The following is a 5452-nucleotide window of genomic DNA, read 5'->3' as shown; positions in this document are numbered from 1 at the left end:
CAACAAATGCAGAGTTAACTGCATTCTCCCAATTAGGGCTTTGTTTTTTGTAAAACAAATACACAGCCTTCACAAATTGGTTTCAGTAATGAGTTCCAGTATATACATATATTCTCCCGGATTAGTTTTAGTTTGAACAGTTTTAACAGAATGAGCTCCAGACAAATGACTGGAAAATATTCCTTTCCATGAATAAACTGCAAAACAACAGATGTGTCCTTTTAGCAAAAGTGACACTGAAACTGTATTTTAGCGTAAATAACTATAATTAAATAAAAAGTTATTAACAGTTTAGAAAAAAAAACAACCTCAGGAGCTGTTCTATTGGGGGGGGGGGAAGGGTGGCCAGTGCCCCTTTAATATAAAGCCTGGTACTTTAGTACTTTAGTTATCAGTTACTTTAGTTACTCTACTACAGTCATCCGACAGCTTTAGTTACGTTATGTCCAGCTGAGATGATGATGTCATTAAACAGCTGGTTGGATCCTTTACTCTTTTTACAATGGGAGTACTTTTACTTTTAATACTTTATTAATAATAAAGTGCATTTTCTTGATGATACTTACAGACTTTTATTGAGTAACGTTTTCAATGCAGGACCTTTGCTTGTGATATCAGTACTTTTACTTAAATAAAGGATCTGCATCCTGCTTCCATCCATATGTCACACACACACACACACACACACACACACACACACACACACACACACACACACACACACACACACACGCACACACACCTGGGGGGGTTCAGGACAGGGCCTGCAGCCACTCCAACAAGCAGCGCCTGATTATTGAATATAGTACCAGTCGTCAAAAAAAGGGACAAAAAGATAAGAAAAAGTTAAAAGCATCGACAACTGTGTTGCTTTTCAATTTTGACGGGAGGACAACATGTGGGTTAATCTTTTTTCTTATTACTGTTTTTTTTCTTTTTTTTCATCTGTGTTTTAATTTTATTCTGTGAAGGGCTGCATGCTTCCTTTAAATCTTACATCTACTATAAATAAAGTTGAGGTTCGGGACATTCACATGATTACTCTCTGTTCTCTGACTCTCTCGCACACAATGGCTCACGCAGATTGGGGCAAGAGTGGGGAGTCAAAACAAACTGAACATACTGGGTGAACTTATGTAACAGTCGGAAAAGCAATCAGTGGGCTCTATGTAATTTAATGCTCTGGAAACAGGTCGCGGGTCAGGGGTCAGAGGTCAGAGGTCAGCGAGACTGGGAGCCCTTAGCATTGTGCTGAGACACTGAGCTGCTGGAGGAAGACGGGTCAGAAGCAGTTTGTCTTTTTTAAAAGTTCAGTTTGTGCAAATATGATGTGTGCTGATTGGAAAGGATCCTAAAATCAAGGTTAAAATGTACATTTATAACCAAGATTTTTATTTTTAGGACTCTCCTCCCAGTTGACGTCACTCTGCAGATTTTTGAAATCTCCAAATTTTCCTTGTCAGAAGAAAAGTTGTATTTTAAGTCAGGAAGATCCGTCAAATGTTGGAAATAACACGTTGGATTTAACAGTTATTACAAAGACCAAACTGGATCCTAGAGAACCAAAGACTCGATCATTACGAGTGATTGCAAAATCCTAAAAATTACCATAAAAGTCAGAAATATCTGGAGCAAATTAATTTATCTGTTTTTAGTTTTTTTACTGACGGTCACCTAACAACCAACAACCAATCCAGACAGCCGTGCAGACAACGTAACAGCCAATAAGAAAGAGTTATGGATATGTGTGTCCACACATGTACATGGACTGTATTTAAGAATATAACTTCTCAAAGCTCTTCTACATAGTACAGGAACTGTTCACACACATCTACACACCAGATACACACTTAAACACTCACACACCGATGATGCAGCATCGGGAGCAATTTGGGGTTCAGCGTCTTGCCCAAGGACACTTGGACTTGGGTCTGCAGGGACAGGGATTGAACCCCCAACCTTCCTTACAAGTGGCAGGCGAGCGCTCTACTGTTTTTTATTTTTTTTTACAAACCTCACCTTGGCTGTGGCTCATAAAACACAAGAATAAAACAATAAATAAAATAAATGAAAAAAATTTAAAATAAATAAAAGAAAAACAAAAGGAAGAAAAAAAGAAGTTTAAAAAAATAAATTAAAAAAAATAAATAAATAAATTTAAAAAAAGCCTGAACATTTATCAATGTTTTTAATGACAACTGTGCTTTGAACTTGTCGAGGCATTTCGCCCTTTTTATAGCGCCGACAGTTTTGTTGTCAGAACTTAGAATTCCTCGTGAGGGCTTCAGATACTACGCACTACAGGGACAAATAAACCACCAAGGCGCCATCTTAGAACAAGATGGAAAAGCTTGAATATTTAAAAACATTTGTCGCCTTTTCGTCGCCCATTTGTCGCCCATTTGTCACCCATTTGTTGCCCTTTAGTCGCCCTTTTGTCGCCTTTTCGTTGCCCTTTAGTCGCCCATTTGTCGCCCATTTGTCGCCCATTTGTCGCCTTTTCGTTGCCCTTTTGTCGCCCATTTGTCGCACTCATGCTGTGTTTTGCCCACTTTAGTCGCCAATTTTGTCTCATTTTCGCTAGGACCATTTGTCGCCATTGTGGCAGCCCTTTTGAGCCATTTGTTGCCTTTTCATTGCCCAATTTGTCGGCCCATTTGTATTGCCCTTTTGTCGCCATTTTTCGTTGCCACTTTACGTCGCCCATTTGTCGCTTTTTGTCGCCCATTGTGTGCCCATTTGTCGCCTTTCGTTTTATTGCCCTTTAGTCGACCAATTTGTCGCCACTTGGTCGCCCATTTGTGCCCATTTGTTGCCCATTTGTGACCTTGTCGCCCATTGTCACTCTTTTGTCCTTAGTCGCCCTTTTGGCGCCTTTTCGTCGCCCATGTGTTGTCCTTTGTCGCCATTTGTTTGCTTTCATGCCCATTTGTCGCCAATGTCGCACCTTTTTTGCTGAGCCCATTTGCTCGCCATTTTCGTTTGCCTTTAGTTCGCCACATTGTCGGCCTTTTCGTCGCCCATTTGTCGCCCTTCGGTCGCCCATTTGGTTTGCCTTTTCATGCCATTTGTCGCCCTTTTGTCGCTTAGTTGCCTTGTCGCCATTTGTTGTTCATTGCCATTTGGTCGCCCATTTGTCGCCCTTTGTCATTTCGTTGACCCTTAGTCGCCAATTTGTGTCGCCTGTTTGTTCGCCCATTGTCGCCTTTTCTGTTCGCCCATTTGTCGCCTTTTTGTCGACGCCATTTGTATCTGCTTTTAATTCGATTTAATTTCGCCCATTTGTGCCCTTTTGTCGCCTTTCGTTGCCTTTAGTCGACCATTTGTCGAATTTTGTCGCCAATTTGTCGCCCAATTGTGCCTTTTCGTTTTCGCTTCCTAGTAGCCCAGTTGTCGCCCACTTGTCGCCATTTGTGCCCATTGTTTGCCCATTGTCGCCCATTTGTCGCCCATTTGTCGCCTTTTCGTTGCCCTTTAGTCGCCCATTTGTGTCGCCTTTCGTCGGCCCATTTGTCGTCCTTTTGTCGACCATTTGTTGCCTTTTCATTGCACCCATTTGTCGCCCATTGACGCCATTTGTCGCTTTTGTCGCCTTTTCGTAGTGCCCCTTTAGTCGCCCATTTGTCGCCCAATTGCGCCAATTTGTCGCCCACTTTGTCGCACATTTGTGCCTTTTCGGTGCCCTTTAGTACCATTTGTCAGCATTTAGTCGCCCATTTTGTCGCCCATTTGTTGCCTTTTCATTGCCCATTTGTCGCCATTTGTCGCCCTTTGTCGCCTTTTCGTTGCCTTTTGGTCGCCATTTGTTGCCTTTTCATTGCCATTTGTCGCCACATTTGTCGCCCTTTTGTCCTTTTTCGTTGCCTTTAGGCGCCCATTTGTCGCATTTTGTCGCCATTTGTCGCCTTTTCGTCGCCCATTTGTTGCCCATTTGTCGCCCTTTTGTGACTTTTGTCGCTTTTCGTAGCATTTTTACGTCTTTTGCCGTCTTTTCGTCACTTTATGCTGCCTTGGTCGCCTTTTCGGAAGTCCGTCCGGCTCCTCGTCTCTGTGTTGGCGCTCTAACCTCCGTCCCCGTCCTCTGTCTTTGTGTTGGGGCTCTAACTTGCGGCTGATTTCTGAGGACTAAGGTTACCTGGTCCTCAGGTCTCTGCAGGGTAAATCTCGTGTAAAGAGAGTGGAGTTTTAGTTCTCAACAGAGACTCAGATGGACAGATATGAGCTAGCTGTCTTGGACTTACCCTGCAGAGACCTGAGGACCAGGTAACCTTAGTCCTCAGATTGGACAGATAGTCTAGTAGCTGTCTGGATTTACCCTTGAGAGAGGCCTGAGAACAGGTACTTAGTCCAGAAATCAGCCGCAAGTTAGAGCCCACACACAAAGCCAGAGGACGGGACGGAGTTAGAAGCGCCAACACAGAGACAGAGGCGGGGACGGACTTCCGAAAAGGGCGACCAAGGCAGCATAAAGGTGAGAAAAGACGGCAAAAAGACGGTAAAAAATCGCTACGAAAAGGCGACAAAAGGGCGACAAAATGGCGACAAAGGGCAACAAATGGGCGACGAAAAGTGCGACAAATGGCGACAAAAAGGCGCACAAATTGGCGCGACTAAAGGGTCAACGAAAAGGTGACCAAAAGGGCGAAAATGGGAGCGACAAGGCAATGAAAAGGCAACAAATGGGCGACAAAAGGGCAACGAAAAAAGGCGACAAAGGGCGACAAATGGGCGACAAATGGGCATAAAAGGCAACAACTAATGGGCGACAACAAGGGGCGACGAAAAGGAGGACAAAAATTGGGTGAACTAAAGAGGCCAACGACAAAAAAAAAGGGAGACAAATATGGGGACGCGAAACCATCATGGGAGGAACCAAAATGGGCGACCAAGTTGGGCGAAAAATGGGAGACTAAAGGGAACGAAAAGGCGAAAAAAAGGCGGTGACAAGGTTCTTATTTTATGGGCGACAAATGGGCGGACACACCTTCCTGTGTTTGTGAAATGAAATAAAGGTTCCATAATCACGATACCAACACTCCCCCCCCCGCGACAAAAAACATTCAGGGTGGAAGAGAGAGACAAATTAGTCGGGCGACGAAAAAAACAAAGGCAGACAAGATGGGGATAAATGGGCAACGAAAAAAGGCGAAACCCCCCCCCACAACCCCATAAAACATGGGGGACACAAATGGGCCAGACAAAATCATGGGCATACAAAGGGCAACAAAAGGGGCGAACAATTGTGGGACGACAATTATGGTCGCGACCTAAGGGAACGACAAAAGGCGACAAATGGGCGACAAAAGGGCGACAAAAAGGGCGACCATTAAGGTGCGACTAAAGGGCCACCGAAAAAAGGAGACCAAAAGGCGCGACAAATGGGACCGACAAGCTAAATGGGCCAATTGAAAAAGGAACGAACACACCAATGGGCGAGAAAAGGCGACAATTC

The 5452-nt window shown here is 44.1% G+C and overlaps 1 protein-coding gene and 1 long non-coding RNA gene across 2 annotated transcripts in view; both read right to left on the bottom strand.

Annotated features, from left to right (window-relative positions):
- LOC116685814 (SH3 and multiple ankyrin repeat domains protein 2-like) overlaps positions 1 to 5452 on the bottom strand; it is a gene marked incomplete in the record, with an annotated part of 236568 nt that overhangs the window by 223153 nt on the left and 7963 nt on the right.
- Positions 2376 to 2729, bottom strand: LOC116685820 (uncharacterized). The gene is made up of 2 exons (XR_004331057.1): positions 2694 to 2729; positions 2376 to 2531 (listed from the first exon to the last, which is right to left on the bottom strand). It is a non-coding gene; the product is annotated as an uncharacterized LOC116685820 (long non-coding RNA).

Source organism: Etheostoma spectabile, unplaced genomic scaffold, assembly GCF_008692095.1.
Source record: "Etheostoma spectabile isolate EspeVRDwgs_2016 unplaced genomic scaffold, UIUC_Espe_1.0 scaffold271, whole genome shotgun sequence".
In the NCBI taxonomy this organism is placed as follows: domain Eukaryota; kingdom Metazoa; phylum Chordata; class Actinopteri; order Perciformes; family Percidae; genus Etheostoma; species Etheostoma spectabile.
Note: the sequence above shows the minus strand (reverse complement) of the source record. Positions and strands in the feature narration are given on the sequence as shown.